At 37.7% G+C, this 22,470-nt stretch overlaps 1 pseudogene; it reads left to right on the top strand.

Moving 5' to 3' along the window:
- The first annotated feature begins 17,220 nt into the window (after positions 1-17,220).
- Positions 17,221-18,271, top strand: LOC145688712 (large subunit ribosomal RNA; annotated as a pseudogene).
- The last annotated feature ends 4,199 nt before the right edge of the window (positions 18,272-22,470 follow it).

The raw sequence follows: 22,470 nt of genomic DNA, 5'->3' as shown, positions 1-22,470 counted from the left end.
TTCATCGACATTCACATTCCAACATATCTGTAATCAGTCACTTAGCTCATCCCTTAACTACACGCAAGAAAGAGGTCCTAATTTTCATGCTCGTTGACGCGAATATTCAGTTTATTTCATACTAGCAGCGTTCACCCCGCTTCGCTGGGGTCACCCCGGAACGCAATAAACCTTGTTAATTAGATAATTTTTACTTTTTCGCTTTCAAGTGATATGATAAAAACCATAGTAGATTGCAGTAAATGTTAACATTATATCGCCTGTCATTTATGTTAACCCGCCGAGTGACACGGTCATGCGGGTTGCATATAAATACGTTTATTTTTACCTATGATGAACTAACAAAGGATTTGTACGTTATGGACACTTGAATGGTCAATTATCTCAAGACACTGGTAATTAAAAATTAAAGTGATATGATAAAAACCATCTAGGGTCCAAATGCTAATAACCCCCCAAAAATGAAAGAAATTGGTTCAGCCGTATTAGCGTGATTGGGATTTGTACGTTCTCTTTTATATATGTAGATTACGAGATTCAATGGAACGCTCCTTTGTATAAAAAAAAAGAAAAAAAATCCTCCAGGTTTTGATTCCGCTCACAGCGTTCAATTTAAACTTTAACCGCTTATCGCCGAGAGAGCTCAAAATCCAGCCTAAAGTTTTCCATGGGAGATACGTGTTCAACTTTGGGCATATTGACGGCAACCATGAACCATTAAGTTGGCAACTATGAGACTTTAGTCCGCAATTATGAACAAAAAGTCGGCAACTATGAGCATTTTGATGGCAAGTGTGAGGATTTTGACGGCTAGTGTGAACCATTTGACGGCAACTGTGAGCACTATCTCGGCAATTACGAACGAATTGTCGCCAACAATGAGCATTTTGACGTAAAGTGTGAGCATTTTGACGAAAACCGTGGCCTTTTTCTTTTCGATGATTCCTTCCACCCACTTCGATGTAAAATGTTTCCGTACATTCTCTGTAGAGATCTCCCTTCTCTAGTTTTACTGGTTTTCTTTCGGTAGTAAAAAAAGAAAAAGAAAGAAAGAAAGAAAAAGAAAGAAAAGAAAAAAAATATTTCCAATTCTCATCTACTCTCACCGGCGGTGTTCGCAGGTCTTGACGTTAAGCGTGGGCTCTGTTTGCCGTCAAATTTTCAACTTTCTAAACTTTTTAGAGTCCTTTTGTTTTAGAGAATTGGATATACTATAATAGTATCTTTATAATATTACTCGAATGCACAATATCCAGGTACAACTCGTGTAGAAATTGCACTTTTCTGGTTGGAATAGTTTACTTAAAATGATGCAAACACGTAATTTGAAGATAGTCACGACCACAAATGTGAGTGAAAACTATAAGTTGTCAATTTTTTTCTTGCTCTGTTATTGCTCGCGTATATACACAGAGTAGTATATTTTAAAATAAAATTTAAGTTGATTGTCTTTATATCGGTATTTTTTAAATTACTTTTCCCCCATGATTTCCACATATCTTCGAAGCAGCGAAACTTATCTTAGGCGGCAGAATTTCAACCCTTCGGTAAAAGTTAAACTGAATATTCTTTCATAGAAATTTTGTATATATATATATATATATATATTTGAGATTCCTTGTATGTTGTCCTAGGTACTGTATTTCGATACGTCTCTTGTGCAGCTTGCAAGGTTTTCTTCTCATTCGAAAAAAAACGTGTTTTTGTGATCTCGTGTCTCCCTTCCTGGCTGCAGTCGCAGTTCCTCAGGGTCAGCGTGTCCTTTTTCTGCCGTCAAAATTTTAACCCTCTGGAACATTTTAAGGTTTGTTTTATTTTAGAAAAATGAGAATACAATACTTCTTTTTATGTACTCCCGTGCAAAGTGTCCTGCTTCATGCTCTGTACAAATTTCACCATTCTGGTTTGAATAGTTTCCTTAAAATAGTGCAAAAACTTAGTTTCGAATAAAAATGACCACAAGGGTGAGCGAAATGTAAAATTTCTCCGCACGTTATAAGTCTGCAAAACCGTCCACTTAAATTAAATGGGAAATTTCTTCGTCTTCATTTTGCACCAACTAAAAATTTAAAAAAAAATATTCACTTTTGCAAATTTTTCTATCAGTTACCCCCGAAAAGCTACAGTTACGTCAAACTTAGCCAATATAACTCTAGAAAAAGTGTCCCATAATTTGGTGGGTGTAAGGTGCAGTATAAATAAACACTTCGTTGCTTTTCTTCTTCCCACATTTAGTAATCTTATAAATTATGACGGCATGAATGAGAATTTTGACGGCAAGTGTGAGCAGTTTGACGGCTAGTGTGAACCATCTGACGGCAACTGTCATAACTATGTCCGCAATTATGAACGAAAACTCGGCAACTATGAGCGTTTTGACGGCAACTGTGAGCCCTGGGTCGGCAATTATGAACAAAAAGTCGGCAACTATGAGCATCCTGAAAGCTAGTGTGAGCAATTTGAAAGTACGTGAGCACTTTGAAAGCACGTATGGACATTCTGAAGGCAAAAACGAGTATTCTGAAGATAAAGATGAAAAATTATATTTTCAACAATGAGTTCTATGTCCCCTATTATGAACGAAAAGTCGGCAACTATGAGCGTTTTGACGGCAACTGTGAGCCTTGGGGCGACAATTATGAACAAATGTCGGCAACTATGAGCATCGTGATTGCAAGCGTGAGCACTTTGAAAGCAAGTGTGAACATTCTGAAGCCAACTGCGAGTATTTTGAAGATAAACATGAAAAATTATGTTTGCAACTATGAGCCCTGTGTCCGCAAGTATTAACAAAAAGTCGGCAACTATGAGCATCATGACAGCGAGTGTGAGCACTTTGAAAGCACGTGAGCACTTTGAAAGCACGTATGGACATTCTGAAGGCAAAAACGAGTATTCTGAAGATAAAGATGAAAAATTATATTTTCAACAATGAGTTCTATGTCCCCTATTATGAACGAAAAGTCGGCAACTATGAGCGGTTTGACGGCAACGGTGAGTCCTTGGTCGGCAATTATGAACCAAAAGTCGGCAATTATGAGCACCATGATAGCACGTGTGAGCACTTAGAAACGACGCGTGAACATTCTGAAGTCAACTGCGAACATTTTAAAGATAACCATGAAGAATTATGTTTTCAACTATGAGTTCTATGTCCTCAATTATGAACGAAAAGTCGGCAACTATGAGCATTTTGACTGCAACTCTGAGCCGTAGGTCGGCAATTATGAACGAATAGTAGGCAACTAGGAGCACTTTATTTGTAGATGTGAGCATTATGACGGCTTTTGTGAGGAATCTGATAGGAACTGTGAGCCATTTGTCGGGAACTACAAACTTTTTTGTCGGCGAGTATGAATGAAATGTCAGCAACTATCAGCATTCTGACGGCAAGTGTGTGCAATTTGACGTCTACTGTGAGGAATCTGACGACAACTATGTGGTATTTGCGTGCAAATATTAAGCATTGTGTGTGCAACTGTGAACGCTCTGAGGGTTTTTCTGAGCATTTTGACGGCATCTATAATGCTTCGGTCGGCATCTATTAACCCAGGAGAGTAGGCTTATTCTGGGGGATGAGAAGTCTTTTAATATATGCTGTGTCGGGTGAATGGAAGCCACAGTCATCCGTAGATTACGAGTAGACTTATTTCACTGGAGCAGGAGTCTAAATGTGCTTTTTGTGGGCAACCTTACGGTCAGTTCTAACGGGAGCCAGGTCCCACAAGAGTAGGCCTATTCCGGTGGAGAAGGAGTCTAAAATTTGCTGTGTCGGGTGACCGGCTATATTTGAGCGAAAGCCACAGTCATCCGTAGATTACGAGTAGACTTATTTCACTGGAGCATGAGTCTAAATGTACTTTTGTAGGCAACCTTACGGCCAGTTCTAACGGGAGCCAGGCCCCACAAGAGTAGGCTTATTCCGGTGGAGAAGAGTCTTTAAAATTTGCTGTGTCGGGTGAATGGCTATATTTGAACGGAAGCCACAGTCATCCGTAGGACACGAGTAGACTTATTTCACTGGAGCAGGAGTCTAAATGTGCTTTTGGGGGTACCCTTACGGCCAGTTCTAACGGGAGTCAGGCCCCACAAGAGTAGGCTTATTCCGGTGGAAAAGGGGTCTTTAAAATTTGCTGTGTCGGGTGAACGGCTATATTTGAACGGAAGCCACAGTCATCCGTAGGACACGAGTACACTTATCTCGCTGGAGGAGGAGACTAAATGTGCTTTGGTGGGTACCCTTACGGCCAGTTCTAACGGAAGCCAGGCCCCACAAAGGTAGGCTTATTCTGGTGGAAAAGGAGTCTTTAAAAGTGCTGTGTCGGATGTACCGGCAACGTGTGGAAGGAAGCTGTTGTAACCCAAGGACACAAGTAGGCTTGTTCCATTGGATTGGGAGTCTAATATGCTCTTGGCGGCTGTCACACGGCCAGTATTAACGGGAGCTAGTCACCGTAAGAATAGACTTATTCCAGCAGAACAGAAGTCTAAAATTCTTGGTCGGGTGTAGCTTTCCTATCCTTTGTTAGAACGCTGTGTTGGTTGTGTCCAACACTTCCAGCTTTTTAGTCGGTCAATTCCCTGGTTGATCCTGCCAATAGTCATATGCTTGTCTCAAAGATTAACCCATGCATGTCTCAGTGCCAGCCATAACAAGGTGAAACCGCGAATGGCTCAATAAATCAGTTATTGTTCCTTAGATCGTACCTATCCTACTTGGATAACTGTGGTAATTTTAGTGCTAATACATGCAACTAGAATCCCGCCCAGCAATGGAAGGGATACTTTTATTAGATTAATACCAATCGGTCGGCTCGTCCGTGTTCGGTGCATGGAATAATGGAATAGGACCACTGTTCTATTTTGATGGTTTTCGGAATATAAGGTAATGATTAATAGGGACAGGGGGCATTAGTAATGCGACATTAGAGGTGAAATTCTTGGATCGTCGCAGGACTAACCGATGCGAAACAATTTGCCAAGAATGTTTTCATTAATCAAGAACGAAAGTTAGAGGTTCGAAGGCGATCAGATACTGCCATAGTTTTAACCATAAACGATGCCAGCCAGCAATCCGCCGAAGTTCCTCCAATGACTCGGCGGGCGGCTTCCGGGGGAAGTATGGTTGCAAAGGTGAATCTTAAAACAATTAGCATTCCCCTTATGGGTAATGATTAATAAATCAGCTAGGAAGACTTCGAACCCCTAACCCCGTTTGCCTTTATTAATCAATCTTATAATACAATATACATTCCGTAAACGTTACAAGTGGCTCCGGTGCTACACTACGTTCCCGTCGTCGGAGCTGGTATTAACAAAATGGGTAGCGACCCCCGATGGTAGGGAGCCTAACGTGCTCGCTACCAACGGGGGCCTTTTATCTCCATAGCTAGGTGCACAGTGTTAATCTGTTCTTTAAGTTGCGGCCTATTTTAAGTTGTAAGACACTGCACCATAGTACTAACATTATTATGCAACTGCACCTTTATATTAACTTTCTTAATTTCCAGGCCACCTTTTAGTTTTTTTCTTAACCCCTCTTTCCTTTTCGCACCTGCACCCTAGGTAGGATGACTTTTCTTTTACAGGTTCCAGCCCCAACCCGGGGAGATGTCCAGGGGAGGTTCGTCATACAAGTGATGAGCCAGGCCGCAATGGCGAAGAAGAAGCCACCACCCAGTGAAGACCTGCAGGCACCTGTTTAGGCTACGATCCGACCGGCTGAGGAGCACGCGGGGAAACGTCCGAGGATTCTCGGCCGAGGATTTCCGAGAATTAAGGGAATTGACGGAAGGGCAGCACCAGGGCGGCAATTATGAACAAAAAGTCGGCAACTATGAGCATTTTGACGGCAACTGTGAGCCTTGGGTCGGCAATTATGAACGAACAGTAGGCAACTATGAGCATTTTATTGGTAAATGTGAGCATTATGACGGCTTGTGTGAGGAATCTGACGGCCACTGTGAGCTTTTTGACAGCAACCATGGATCATTTAACTTACACTATCAGCCGTATATTTGATATTATGAATGACAAGTCGGCAACTATGTGCCTTGTGACAGCGAGTGTTAGCAATTTCAGGGTTAGTGATAAAATTATCAAGGCAACGGAGAGTATTTGGAAGGTAAACATAAACCAGTATGTCGGCAACTTTGACCCCAATGTCCGCAATTATGAACAGAAAGTCGGCAACTATGAGCGTTTTGACGGCAACTGTGAGCCCTTGGTCGGCAATTATGAACAAGAAGTCGGCAACTATGAGCATCATGATAGCGAGTGTGAGCACTTTGAAAGCACGTGTGAACATTCTGAAGGAAACTGCGAGTATTTTGAAGATAAACATGCAGAATTATGTTTTGAACTATGAGTTCTATGTCCTCAATTATGAACGAAAAGTCGGCAACTATGAGCATTTTGACGGCAACTGTGAGCCCTTGGTCGGCAATTATGAACGAATAGTCTGCAACTATGAGCATTTTATTGGTAAATGTGAGCATTATGACGGCTTGTGTGAGAAATCTGACGGCAACTGTGAGCCATTTGTCGGGAACTATAAACTGTTTTGTCGGCGACTATGAATGAAAAGTCGGCAACTATGAGCATTCTGACGGCAAGTGAGAGTATTTTGATGGCTACTGTGTGGATTCTGACGGCAACTGTGAGCTATTTGTGTGCAAGAATTAAGCATTGTGTGTGCAACTGTGAACGCTCTGAGGGCTTTTCTGAGCATTTTGGCGGCATCTATAATGCTTCGGTCGGCATCTATGAACCACATTTCGGGAACAGTGGGCAATCTGACAGGAACAGTGAACATTGTTGTTGACTACTTTTCACCGAGCATAACCTTAGGATATGACGGCAACTGTGGCTTCGTTTTCCGTCCTTTTTGTCTTTCTGAGATTTTCCGAAAGCTGGAAGAAAAATTAAACTACCTTGATACCAAAGAAGGGGGATCTGAAATTAGCTAGTAATTGAAGACATATTACTATTGGCTCTGTGTATCATCGTATTTTTAATTCTGTTTTGGATGAACGATTAAGAGGTGTTCTTTCTTATAATAGTAGGTAAAAGGGCTTTACTCGTCATCAAAGTACAGCCGATAACATTTTTGTATTTAATGAAATAATCCAGGACAGTAAAAGGAGGAAAGGTGTTGTGGTACTGGGCGTGGACGTATCAAAAGTCTTTGATACTGTTCCCCACTCAGCAATTATCAATGTAATATTAGTATACATAATTTGAATCAAGTCACATATTTCATTAGGACATCCTTTAGCCCTAAGAACAACTGTTTTCTCAGGAGTCGATAATTTGGAGGTTAAAATCAAAAGAGGGATCAAACAAGGTGATCCTCTTAGTTTTCTCCTCTTTAATTTAGTATTTGATGACCTGGTGGAAACAATCCAGAATATGGGTGAGGGTTACGATACTGCAGAAGGTGATGATATATCTATCCTTGCTTATGCGGATGATATTTTAGTTTTAGATCGTAACTCCACCTACAGTGTTTAGCTTGTCCTGCAATCCGGTCAATACCTTAGAAATCTAAATATGACTTTATTTATTGATAAATGTTATACATTTGGTATAGCTAATAACAAAAAGTTTTGGTATAGTACAAATGTAGACATTTCTTTGGACGGACAAAACATTAAAAATATTGAAGTTGGTGAAACATTTGAGTATTTGGGTTGTAGCTATACAATTAACGAAGGTCTGGGTAACAAATTTAGATTTAAAAGAGTAGAGGAACTAGTCACTAGAGTACTAAAATTACAACTGAAACCTCGTCAAAAGGTAAATTTAATTTTCACCTATTTGCTGCCGAAATTCTATTATTCTTTTGTAAATGCCTTTGTATCACTGAACTTTCTGGTGAGTATTGATGACATGTTAAGAAATCTAGTTAAAAAGATTCTTCATTTGAATCATTTTATTACAAATGGTGTTATCTATTCCAGAAAGAGGGATGGTGGCCTTGGAATTCCTAGGATCACCAATATAATATCTTTGGCTATGCTTAGAATGGGTAGTAAATGGCGAGAAAGCTCTGATACTATTATAAGATCTTTGTATTAGTTAAATAGGGTAGACATCCTTTTACAAAGAAGAGCTTTGGCCCTGCAAATAAGATGGCCAATAACTGTTAAGAAATTAAATCAAATTACACTTGAACTTTAAAAAATGAATTTGAAGAGTGGAAAAAACAAGAGTTTCAAGGTAAGGGAATCGGTGAATTTGGGGGTGATAGAATATCTAACGAAATTATTTTTGACGATAGTCTAATATCAGACTCCAGATTCATCGACTTCCTTAAAATAAGGACAAATACTTTTGGTACACGAGTAGCCATTAGTAGTAGGGGTCCGCGTATATTGCGCCGAGTCAGCAAAAATTTTTGTGACGTCATAGGTCAAAGGTGAATGACCTTGGCCCGGGGTCAATGACCGAGGGGTACCTAGGACCACCCCCTCTAAATTTTGGCAGGGGTACCTTGGCCCACCCCTTAAATTTTGGCAGGGGTACATAGGACCACCCCCCTTAAATTTTGGAAATTGCCAAATCTAAAAATTGGGTGTGGTAGCCTAGGATCAGGGTATGTACCTCTATCAGTATTGGGTGTCTATGTCGTTCCCTTTCATGGGTAAAAAATTGCCAAAAATTGAAATTTCGGGGGTTTTTGACCTAATTTATCCCCTTTGATGAGGTGTTATTACCTTATATAGTTATATGGGCGTATACAGGGGTTCATTACCTTTCATAAGACATGGGTATATTAATGCACCCATTGAGAAATTTGGGAGGAGTACTTTGGCCCACCCTTAAATTTTGGAAATTGCCCAATTTAAACATTTGGTATTATAGTACCGGATCCTAACATGTAGTATGATAAATTTGGATGGTCCACCTCGTTTCCTTCTAGGGGTACAAAATTGTCAAAATATAAACGTAAGCAATACGTTGTACCACGTGTTTGGTCTTTTGGCCCAATTTATCCTCTTGGATGAGGTTCTATTACCTTATATGGTTATATGGTTATGTATAGGGGTCTATTCCCTATCATAAGACATAGGTACATTTGTGCACTCCTTTAAAAATTTGGGAGGGGTACTTTGGCCCACCCCTTAAATTTTAGAAATTGCTCATTTTATATATTTGGTATTATAGTACTGGACCCTAACATGTATTATGATAAATTTGGGTGGTCCACCTCGTTCCCTTTTAGGGGTACAAATTGCCAAATTTTAGTACAACCACGTGTTTGGTTTGACCTAAGTTATCCCCTTGGATGAGGTTCTATTACCTTATATGGTTATATGGTTATGTATAGGGGTCTATTCCCTATCATAAGACATATGTACATTTGTGCACTCCTTTAAAAATTTGGGAGGGGTACTTTGGCCCACCCCTTAAATTTTGGAAATTGACCCTTTTTACATGTTTGGTATTATAGTATAGAACCCTAATATATATTACTATAAATTTGGGTGGTTCACCACGTTTCCTTTGATGGGTACGAAATTGCCAAATTTTAGTACAACCACGTGTTTGGTTTTGGCTCAATTTATCCCCTTGGATGAGGTCCTATTACCTTATATGGTTATATGATCATGTATAGGGGTCCATTCCATATCCCCTTAAATTTTGGAAATTTTCCAATTTAAGCATTCGGTATCATAGTACATGACCTCAACATGTATCATGATAAATTTGGGTGGTCCATCTTGTTCCCTTTCATGGGTAAAAATTACTAAAATATAAACATAAGCAATATGTTGTACCATGCGTTTGGTTTTTGGCCCAATTTCTTCCCTTTGATGGGGTTCTATTACCTTATATGGTTATATGGTCATGTATATGGGTTCATTTTCTATCATAAGACATGGGTACATTGACGCACCCCTTGAAAAATTTGGGAGGGGTATCTTGGCTCATCCACTCGGTTTTAGAAATTGTTTTAATATAAGCATTTGGTATCATAGTACAGGACTTCAATATGTACCACTATAAATTTGGATGGTCCACATCGTTCCCTTTCATGGGTAAAGAACTACCAAAAATCGAATTTCGGAGGTTATTGACACCTATTTAGCACGTTATATGGTTTATTACCTTTATATGTTTATGTTCCCTTTTAAATTTGGGAATTATCAAATAACAAAATTCGGTAAACGTTTTCTAGGACCCATTGGTGTTCCTCTTATGGCCAAATATTCAAAATTTAAATGTTATTGACCGGCTTTATTATTGAATAAGTACAGGATTTATTACTTTTTTTCATAAGACACAGGTGTATTTGTGTACCAATCTTAAATTTTGGGAGGGGGTACATTTCTTATTGTCATATCAATAATTGGTAAATGTTCTTTGGGTAAATCATTGTGATCACGTGATCAGTTATTGACCTATGATGGGATTAGGAGTCCAGGACATTGGTACATTGAAACTTTGTAGGATAATTTGAGAATGCGTCATTGGTATTGATTATTACAACCAAATATAAACGTAAGCAAGACGTTGTACCACGTGATTGACCTTGAGTTTTAGAAATCTGATAGCTAACCTTATTGAATCTTATGACTCATAGTCTTAAGGGAATACATGCTACAACACTGGCAAAGTTATTGTTGATGCAATTTGATTGGCTGATCACTATCTTTCCTGCAATCTGATTGGCTGATCACTATCTTTCGTGCAATCTGATTGGTTGATGAGCTTTAAATCTTTGCTGTATTCAGTTTTTAAGTTTTGTTTTACACTTAAAAATCTTGTTTTCGTTCAACATTTTGCACTCAATGATAAATATGATCAAAACCGTTTATTTGTTAATCGAATAGTTAAAAACCGGATAAAGTTTGACGGTTAACCGTGAAACGTAAAAATTTTTTAGTTTGGAAATTTTTTTTGCTTGAAACATTTTTGTTTGAATTTTTTGTTTCAGAATTTTGTTTGAAATTTTTTTTGACAACTTTTGTTTCAAAATTTTTTGTTTAAAATTTTTTTGGTTGAAATTTTTTTCGTTTCAAATTTTTGTTTAAAATTTTTGTTTGAAATTTTTCGTTTCCAAATTTTTTGTTTGAAATTTTTTTTTTCAAAATTTTGTTTGAAATTTTTTTCGTTTGAAATTTTTTGTTTGAATGTTTTTCGTTTCAAAATTTTGTTTCAAAGATTTTTGTTTGAAATTTTTTGTTTCAAAGTTTGGTTTGACATTTTTAAAGTTTGTGCACTCATTAGTAAAGAACCGGAACTGTTTAGAACTAAAACCTCTGGCAACATTGTGGTGCAATAGTACACGTCAGAACATGATAATGAAACGTCATCAGTTTGCATTATCGTTCGCGTTAGTATTCATAATAACATCATCATGGCTACTTGTCTGCAGTTTCTAAACACACGTGATGTGATGAAATCATTTACCAAGATTACTGATTTACAACAGAATGTACCTTATAGAATCTTAGCTAGCCAAATGATCCCTACAGAGTTTGGATTAAGAATCGTAGTGAAGCTTGAAAATGATAAGAATATAATTTTACCAGCAAGATATTTACCCATGGAAGCATCAAAACAAGAAGAACTGCTGCGTTTCTTAAATACTGGATCTGTATCTTTATGCTATCAAAGACTCTTGGGTCGAAGTCATCAGTTTGAATTTAGTACACAGCCGGATTCGTCAGCAATTGTGATGAAATCATGAATTCAAACGTCAGCTGTAGTTGTATGAATTTGGTTGGTCAGCATGACGTCAGGAACTGTGATGAAACCATGAATTCAAACGTCAGCACATGACGTCAGCCGTAGTTCTATAAATCAACCAATACCGTGAAATCATTTGAGCAAGTGCTTTTCAGGAGGAAAGATGTGTACTTCTAACGATAAAGAATTCATCTTCGCAAGCTATTATCCAACAAACAAAACATGTGATGATTGGTATCAGTGCTAGAACATTTGAACCAGTGATTCGATTGGGCAAAGCAGAACAATTTGGTGTACAACTGACCTGTGAAGAATGGCACGAATCAACCAAATGAACGATGAGCTAAATGTGACCATAGTCAAATCATTAGGCTCAAATCATGAAGTGGTGCTACGTACAGTCCTCGAAGAGAAGATGGTGCTGTTACGTAAAAAGAGTACATTCCATGTCCCTCGCAACATGGTGTATCTAACACAAACAGAATGGAACAAATTCATCAGCGTATTTCAGTGTGTGAAACATGCAGTGGAAGTGTGCAACAAAACTAGTATATTCCTGAAAAAGTACTATTTTGAAAAATGTGTTATGCATATTGTACAACATGTATCTAGATATTGTGATGGTTGTCAACATCGTTCGTGGGTGCATACCTGTATTGATAAACAGTTTATTTGTGATCAAATGGACATTGAGTTTCCACCAATTGATATCGCAATAGACCTTAAAAGACTTCAATTGGAATTAAAATTATATGCTAAAGAGAAACTAGTGCAAGAAGTTCAAAATACATTGTATCGACAATATCCAGAACCACTATCTGGTATGGATGTATGTGGAGTGTAATAAAATGATCCATTTCAATGAATTGTGTTTTTTCATTTCAAGTACAACCCCAGGTTCTGACGTGTACTATTGCACCACAATGTTGTCAAAGGTTTTTGTTCTAAACAGTTCCAGTTCTTTACTAATAAGTGCACAAACTTTTAAAAATGTCAAACCAAACTTTGAAACAAAAAATTTCAAACAAAAATCTTTGAAACAAAATTTTGAAACGAAAAACATTCAAACAAAAAATTTCAAACGAAAAAAATTCAAACAAAATTTTGAAGCGAAAAAAATTTCAAACAAAATTTTGAAACAAAAAATTTCAAACAAAAAATTTGGAAACGAAAAATTTCAAACAAAAAAAATTAAACAAAATTTTCGAACAAAAATTTTCAAACAAAAAATTTCAAACGAAAAAATTTTCAAACAAAAATTTCAAACGAAAAAATCTCAAACAAAATTTTGAAAATTTTCAAACAAAAAATTTTAAACAAAAAATTTGGAAACGAAAAAATGTCAAACCAAAGTTTCAAACAAAAAAAAACTTTTTAAATGTTAAAACAAAACTGAATGCAGAAAAAGATTTAAAACTCATCAACCAATCAGATTGCACGAAAGATAGTGATCAGCCAATCAGATTGCAGGAAAGATAGTGATCAGCCAATCAAATTGCATCAACAATAACTTTGCCAGTGTTGTAGCATGTATTCCCTTAAGACTATGAGTCATAAGATTCAATAAGGTTAGCTATCAGATTTCTAAAACTCAAGGTCAATCACGTGGTACAACGTCTTGCTTACGTTTATATTTGGCTGTAATAATCAATACCAATGACGCATTCTCAAATTATCCTACAAAGTTTCAATGTACCAATGTCCTGGACTCCTAATCCCATCATAGGTCAATAACTGATCACGTGATCACAATGATTTACCCAAAGAACATTTACCAATTATTGATATGACAATAAGAAATGTACCCCCTCCCAAAATTTAAGATTGGTACACAAATACACCTGTGTCTTATGAAAAAAAGTAATAAATCCTGTACTTATTCAATAATAAAGCCGGTCAATAACATTTAAATTTTGAATATTTGGCCATAAGAGGAACACCAATGGGTCCTAGAAAACGTTTACCGAATTTTGTTATTTGATAATTCCCAAATTTAAAAGGGAACATAAACATATAAAGGTAATAAACCATATAACGTGCTAAATAGGTGTCAATAACCTCCGAAATTCGATTTTTGGTAGTTCTTTACCCATGAAAGGGAACGATGTGGACCATCCAAATTTATAGTGGTACATATTGAAGTCCTGTACTATGATACCAAATGCTTATATTAAAACAATTTCTAAAACCGAGTGGATGAGCCAAGATACCCCTCCCAAATTTTTCAAGGGGTGCGTCAATGTACCCATGTCTTATGATAGAAAATGAACCCATATACATGACCATATAACCATATAAGGTAATAGAACCCCATCAAAGGGAAGAAATTGGGCCAAAAACCAAACGCATGGTACAACATATTGCTTATGTTTATATTTTAGTAATTTTTACCCATGAAAGGGAACAAGATGGACCACCCAAATTTATCATGATACATGTTGAGGTCATGTACTATGATACCGAATGCTTAAATTGGAAAATTTCCAAAATTTAAGGGGATATGGAATGGACCCCTATACATGATCATATAACCATATAAGGTAATAGGACCTCATCCAAGGGGATAAATTGAGCCAAAACCAAACACGTGGTTGTACTAAAATTTGGCAATTTCGTACCCATCAAAGGAAACGTGGTGAACCACCCAAATTTATAGTAATATATATTAGGGTTCTATACTATAATACCAAACATGTAAAAAGGGTCAATTTCCAAAATTAAAGGGGTGGGCCAAAGTACCCCTCCCAAATTTTTAAAGGAGTGCACAAATGTACCTATGTCTTATGATAGGGAATAGACCCCTATACATAACCATATAACCATATAAGGTAATAGAACCTCATCCAATAGGATAAATTGGGCCAAAAGACCAAACACGTGGTACAACGTATTGCTTACGTTTATATTTTGACAATTTTGTACCCCTAGAAGGAAACGAGGTGGACCATCCAAATTTATCATACTACATGTTAGGATCCGGCACTATAATACCAAATGTTTAAATTGGGCAATTTCCAAAATTTAAGGGTGGGCCAAAGTACTCCTCCCAAATTTTTAAAGGAGTGCACAAATATACCCATATCTTATGAAAGGTAATGGACCCCTATACATGACCATATAACTATATAGGATAATAACACATCATCAAAGGGAATAAAATCGACCAAAACCAAACACGTGGTATAACGTATTGCTTACGTTTATAGTTTTGGCAATTTTGTACCCCTAGAAGGGAATGAGGTGGACCGCCCAAATTTATCAAGATACATATTAGGGTCCTGTGCTATAATACCCAATGTTTAGATTGGTCAATTTCCAAAATTTAAGGGGTGGGCCAAGGTACCCCTCCCAAATTTTTAAAGGAGTGCACAAATATACCCATATCTTATGAAAGGTAATGGACCCCTGTATACGCCCATGTAACTATATAAGGTAATAACACCTCATCCAAGGGGATAAATTAGGTCAAAAAACCCCGAAATTTGAATTTTTGGCAATTTTTTACCCATGAAAGGGAACGACATAGACACCCAATACTGATAGAGGTACATACTATGGTCCTAGGCTACCATACCAAATTTTTAGATTTGGCAATTTCCAAAATTTAAGGGGGGTGGTCCTATGTACCCCTGCCAAAATTTAGGGGGTGGACCATCCAAAAATTTAAAGGGGTGCACAAATGTACCTATGTCTTATGAAAGGAATTGACCCCTATACATGACCATATAATCATATAAGGTAATAGGACCACATCCAAGGAGATAAATTAGGTCGAAAACCAAACACGTGGTACAACGTATTGCTTACGTTTATATTTTGGCAATTTTGTACCCCTAAAAGGGAATGAGGTGGACCACCCAAATTTATCATAATACATGTTAGGGTCCAATACTATAATACCCAATGTTGAAATTGGTCAATTTCCAAAATTTAAGGGGTGGGCCATGGTACCCTTCCCAAATTTTTCAAGGGGTGCATTAATATACCCATGTCTTATGAAAGGTAATGGACCCCTATACATGACCATATAACCATATAAGGTAATAACACCTCATCAAAGGGGATAAATTGAGCCAAAAACCAAACACGTGGTATAACGTATTGCTTACGTTTATATTTTGGCAATTTGGTACCCCTAAAAGGAAACGAGGTGGACCATCCAAATTTATCATAATACATATTAGGGTCCTGTACTATAATACCAAATGTTTAAATTGGGCAATTTCCAAAATTTAAGGGGTGGGCCAAGGTACCCCTCCCAAATTTCTCAATGGGTGCATTAATATACCCATGTCTTATGAAAGGTAATGAACCCCTGTATACGCCCATATAACTATATAAGGTAATAACACCTCATCAAAGGGGATAAATTAGGTCAAAAACCCCCGAAATTTCAATTTTTGGCAATTTTTTACCCATGAAAGGGAACGACATAGACACCCTATACTAATAGAGGTACATACCCTGGTCCTAGGCTACCACACCCGATTTTTAGATTTGGCAATTTCCAAAATTTAAGGGGGGTGGTCCTATGTACCCCTGCCAAAATTTAAGGGGTGGGCCAAGGTACCCCTGCCAAAATTTAGAGGGGGTGGTCCTAGGTACCCCTCGGTCATTGACCCCGGGCCAAGGTCATTCACCTTTGACCTATGACGTCACAAAAATTTTTGCTGACTCGACGCAATATAACGGGGGGACTACTACTCCATTGCTCAGACCAAGCCTACTGACAATGTTTTGCGCCGTAGATGTAATGGTAAAAATGAAACGTTGGCTCATGGTCTCTGCGAATGTACTGAGAACAAGGCTAAGATTATATACCGGCACAATGAAATTGCTAATGTAATTAGAAGTGAACTTCAAAATAATCAATACAAAGTAAGTTTAGAACCAGAAATTAATAGTAAAAATGAGGTTTACAAACCAGACCTTGTAGCTGTAAAAAATGATGAGACTAAAATTATTGATATCACAGTAAGGTTCCAACAAAAAATTTTGAGGATTTGGCTATTAAAGACAAAACGCAAAAGTATACGAAAATCAAAGAGGTAATCAAAAATCAAATTTAGGTAAATAAGGTTAAAGTAGTGCCTATTGTAATAGGAGCACGCGGTGCCCTAACTGCACTTACTAAGAAAGAATTGTCCAATATGGATATCGGAAGAAAAAAATATTAAAAAATATTAGTCTCATTGCTATAAGGAATAGTATAGAAATAGCCAATGCGCATTTGGACTATGGTGGTTAAACACATTACTTACATATTTGTACGCCATTCACTTTGTAATTATCTTTACATTTGTTTTGTATTTATGTATTTGTTATTGCATGCATGTAACTATCATAAAAATATCGATATTTGTGTAATTTTAAGGGACATGACCTGATTCAGGGAACGCTTAATAAAGCAGATATAGCCAAATGCCCCGTCATCTAATTAATGACGCGCATGAATGGATTAACGAGATTCCCACGGTCCCTATCTACTATCTAGCGAAACCACAGGCAAGGGAATGGGCTTGGAAAAATTAGCGGGGAAAGAAGACCCTGTTGAGCTTGACTCTAGTCTGATACTGTAAGGAGACATGAGAGGTGTAGCATAAGTGGGAGACTCTTTACCGGGTCGCCGATGAAATACCACTACTTTCATCGTTTCCTTACTTACTCGGTGAGACGGATCGCGTGCGTCGTTCTTCGTGTTCGGTGTACGGTATTCTTGAACCAAGCCTGGCAAGTTTATCTTCTCGGACGATCCGATCCGAGAACACTGTCAGGCCGGGAGTTTGAATGAGGCGGTACATCTGTCAAAGAATAACGCAGGTGTCCTAAGGCCAGCTCAGCGAGGACAGAAACCTCGCGTAGAGCAAAAGGGCAATAGCTGGCTTCATCCCGATGTTCAGTAAGCATAGGGACTGCGAAAGCACGGCCTATCGATCCTTTTGACTTGGAGAGTTTCCAGCAAGAGGTGTCAGAAAAGTTACCACAGGGATAACTAGCTTGTGGCAGCCAAGCGTTCATAGCGACGTCGGTTTTTGATCCATCGATGTCGGCTCTTTCTATCATTGCGAAGCAGAATTCGCCAAGCGTTGGATTGTTCACCCACTAATAGGGAACGTGAGCCGGGTTTAGACCGTCGTGAGACAGGTTAGTTTTACCCTACTGATGCGTGATCGTTGCCATAGTAATCCTGCTCAGTATGAGAGGAACCGCAGGTTCGGACAATTGTTTCATATACCCGGTCGAGCGGCCGGTGGTGTGATATACCTGAATGCCTCTAAGGTAGAATCCGATCTAGGCAAAGCAACGGTACCTAGCGTCCCTAATTTGAAAGTGTACTTACTACGCGAAGCGTAGGGGTAGGCTCGTCCTACTTTACATGACCCATGGTTTGCGGCAGATGTATTGTAAAGACGATATTGATCCTTAGAATCTCTGTGAGTTACACCAAGGAGATGTTCAAGGTTGGGACGTGGAATCCTCTGTAAACGACTTAGATACCTGGCGGGGTATTGTGAACGGTAGAGCAGTTGCCACGCTGCGATCTGTTGAGACTTAGCCCTTGCTTGGAGGATTCGTCTTGTCGGTCAGACGAGACCCACGGGGTATCTATGGCACCTCAGGTGGTGTACTTCTTTTATTTTTTTGCTCATAATTGCCGACTTTTACTTTGCTTTTTTCGCACTCGCTCATAATTGCCGACTTTTACTTTATTTTTTTTCGCACTCACTCACACTTGCCCATCTTTACTTCACTTTTTTCCCCATATGTAAAAGAGTTAGTACGGGGGACCATGTACACCTCTCCGGCCGCTTTTTAGTGCCATTCGTTTGATGATTGCTGTCACACGCACGTGTCTGACTCGTGTCTGACCCGCGCGTGTTTTGCGGGTAAGCGGTCTTACAGGAGATAGAAGAACCTCGCAGCAAGAATGGGCGAGATCATTAAAGGGAACTTACTGCCTTCATTTGCTTTCTTTTTGCAGGGTATGCTTTTTTTAAAATTTCATTAGTTTACAGTTATGTGGTGATTTCTTAATTTGGTTGTTATATATATCTTCTCTCGAGAGTGCAACAAGTGTATTATGTGAAATGTTCAATATGCTCATAATTGCCGTCATTTTTCTATTTCCTTATAATTGCCGACTTTGCCTTTTCCCACTCGCTCACACTTGCCGATCTTTATTTCTTTACACATACATAAAAGTGCTAGTAAGGGGAACATGGGTCTCATAATAAGTAGGGGCTCCTCTGTATGACGGCAACTAAGCCATCCATCACCGACATGGTTTACCTTCTCGATCTCGTTAAACTTAAGCGTGGAGGGACTAGTTTATATGACGGTAACTGCGCCCTCCATCACCGCCACAATTTACCGTATGCTTTCTTTTGTTGAACTTCATTAGGTTACACTTGTGTGGTGATTTCGTATTAAATTTGGTTATTTTAGCTCACAGTTGTGTGCTTTCTATCGATTCAAATTTCCAGACGATGTATGTATCTTCTCGTGAGAGTACAACAAAGGTCTTATCACAACGTTTTCTTTTTAATTTTTACCACATATTTTTAAGTATGATAATGGTTTATTTATTTTGAACTTCACAGCCCTGTATTTCAATCTGAAATTTTTACCTGCCTCTTCATTCATTTGCTGTGTTCTTCCCTTAGAAGTATTTAATTTTTATTAAATTATTTATTTATTTAATCTCGTTGAGAAAAATTCGTGTTCACAGAAAGAAATTCTTCTTTCACTACCGAGGTGGCACACGCCAACACCGCGTTTTATCGGATATCTGCCGTTCCTTCCTATATACTTTGCTTTGCTATAGTGTGCACGAAGTCCCTTGAAATTTCAACCAATCTGCCACGATTATACACCGGACAAAAAAATATGCAATAAACCTATCTTTTATTAGGGGGGGGGGTTGGGTTTGTGAGAAAAGCCATGGATGAATTTTTATATATATTCCGTTTACTGCGGTTAAATATATATATATTTTATATTTCTTTACATAGTGCTTTTCCATGGTTTGGGTTGAAATTTCACTTTTGTAGTTAGAACAGTTTTGTTAAAAACGTGATTTGCAATAACAGCAATTCGAAACGTTAACGAAAAGTAAAAATATCGGATTTTGCTTTATTTCTGTATCAGCCACCTCGTGGCTAATCCGTTAATATATGCGCTTCTGGCGTTAGGAATCCGAGTTTTATTCCGGCAAACAGCCTGGGTGGTTCGCCTCCCGTATTAAGCCAAATTTCAACTTTCTTGCACATATTTATTATTATTATGATTATTATTATTATTAAAAATGAAATGAAATGAAATCTTCAAGATTTACGTACCAGAGTTATGCTGGGATCAAGGTACACCTCATGTAGAAATTGGACTATTCTGGTTTGAATAGTTTCGTTAAAATAGTGGGAGAACGTAATTTAGAATAACCACGACCACAAGTGTGAGCGAAATGTAAAAGTTTTCCAATTTACTTTCTTACTCTGTTATTGCTCACCCATTGGCACAGAATAGTATCTGGTTAAGTGACATTTATGTTGCTTTACTTCTTACCGCATTTTTTAAACATTATAAATTGTGACGGCAAGTGTGAGCATTCTGACGGCAAGTGTGAGCACTTTGACGGCAACTGTGAGCATGTTGAGAGCAACTATGAGCCTCATCTGCGCAAATATGAGAGTACTAATATTATACATATTCGAATGTACAGTGATTAGGTACAGGTAGGGTAGTAATGTCACTAATCTATACTCAATTCTTTCGTCAAGATAGTGGAAAAACAGAATCTGGGATGAACGTCATTCCGAAAGTGAAGGAATGAACAACAGTGTTTTTGTTTGCTCTCTCCCTACATCATTGTTCATTAATTGAAGCTGGAATGGATATTAGTGATTTCTTTTCATAATTTCTATGTTTATCTCCCCCCCGCCTCGTTGCTCTAACGATTGTCTTATTTTTACGCTGCATGCCTGCACATCTTCATTGCCAATAAACCTTGTTTTAGCCGGAAAATTTTCAACCCTCCACTACATTTTAAACTGAAATAACTTTTTTATTTTTATTATTATTTCTTCTTCTTCTTTTTCTTCTTCTTCTTCTTATTATTATTTTTGTAAATATGAATATAAAAATTCCTAATAACCTACTCCGATATACTGTGTTTGCATACATTCCGTGTAGAAATTTTACTATTCTAATTTTATTGGTTTTTCTATCCGTAGTGAAAAAAAAATGATTTCAATTTCTCATCTATCCTTGCAGGTAGCGTTCAAAGCCCTTGACGGCCAGTGTGGTCTGTGCTTGCAGTAAAATTTTCAACCTTATGGACCAATTTGAAGTATATTTTCCTTCATAAAATTGGAGGTACTACAATTCTTTATATCAACTCCCATGCACAGTGTTTTCATACACTTTCTGTGCAAATTGCACTATTCTGGTTTGAATAATTTCCCAAAAATAGTGTAGAAACGTAATTTCAAACAAGCTTGACCACAAGGTTGAGCGAAATGTAATAGTATTCTAATTTACTTTCTCACTCTCTTATAGTTCACCGATTGACGCAGAATAGTATATAGTTAAATATATTTTATATTGTTTTCCTTTTTATCAATATTTTTCCTCCTCTCACCTTCCATCACAGTATCCACATATCTTTGCAGCAATCGAAACCTGTTTTCGCCGACAAAATTTTAACCCTCCGGTAAGAGAGAAACTGAATTTTCTGTTAGTAATTTGTATATACAAATTGTTTGTACGTTGTCGCATGTACTGTGTTTAAGTACGTCTTGTGTAGAACTTTCACTATTCTAACTTCTACAGTCTCTTTACAATTGAGAAAGAACATGATTTTTTGTTCTTCTCTACACCTGCCGGCTGCGTTCGCAGCTTTCGAAGGTCAGCGTGGCCTCTGTTTGCCGACAAATGTTCAACCTTCTGTAACATTTTAAATTTTTTTATAAAGATGGCGATACAACAATTCTTTTTACGAACTTCCCTGTAAAGTATGTAGGTTCACGTCTTGCAGAAATTGCATTAATCTGGTATGAATAGTTTTCTTGAAATAGTGCAAAAACTTAATTTGGAATAAAAATGACCACAAGTGTGAGCAAAATGTAGAGATTTTCTTATTTACTTTCTTACTCTATTATATCTCGCCCATTGAAACAGAAAAGTATATGGTGAAATAAAATTTATGTTATTTTTATTACTATTTTTCAGCTTTTCATTTTCCCTCACAATGTCCGCACATCTTGACGGACAGCGAAGCCTGTCTTCGCGGACAAAATTTCAACCCTCCGGTAAAAGATAAACTGAATTTTCTTTCTTAGAATTGAATATATATACAAGTTTTTCATACTTTGTACTGTACCATGTACCGCGTTTGTTCACGTTTTGAATAAAACTTCAACATTTGTGGCCTCTACGGTTTCTTTACAATTGACGATAAACCTGATTTGGCATTCTCATATACCGTTGCCGACTGTGTACACTGCAGCTGACGGTGAGCGAGGCCTCTTCTCGCCGACCAATTTTAGACCTTCTGCCACAACTTGAAGTGGCTTCTCTTTCTGCAAAATTGAACATTTAAAAGCAAATGCATTCTATGCGTACTTCCGTGTAGGTACACCTTCTATAAAAATAATTCATTATTCTAGCAACAAGTTAAAAAGAAAGAAGAAAAAAATGAAATAACATATTTCTCACATTTGTGATCATGGTTAAGTTGTTATAACATGCTTTCTTACTCTACGACTGTTTAGTCAT

The sequence above is a fragment of the Thermobia domestica genome, chromosome 6 (genome assembly GCF_964235325.1).
Source record: "Thermobia domestica chromosome 6, izTheDome1.hap1.1, whole genome shotgun sequence".
Lineage (NCBI taxonomy): Eukaryota > Metazoa > Arthropoda > Insecta > Zygentoma > Lepismatidae > Thermobia > Thermobia domestica.
The sequence above is the reverse complement of the archived record's forward strand: the minus strand, read 5'-3'. Positions and strand labels throughout refer to the sequence as shown.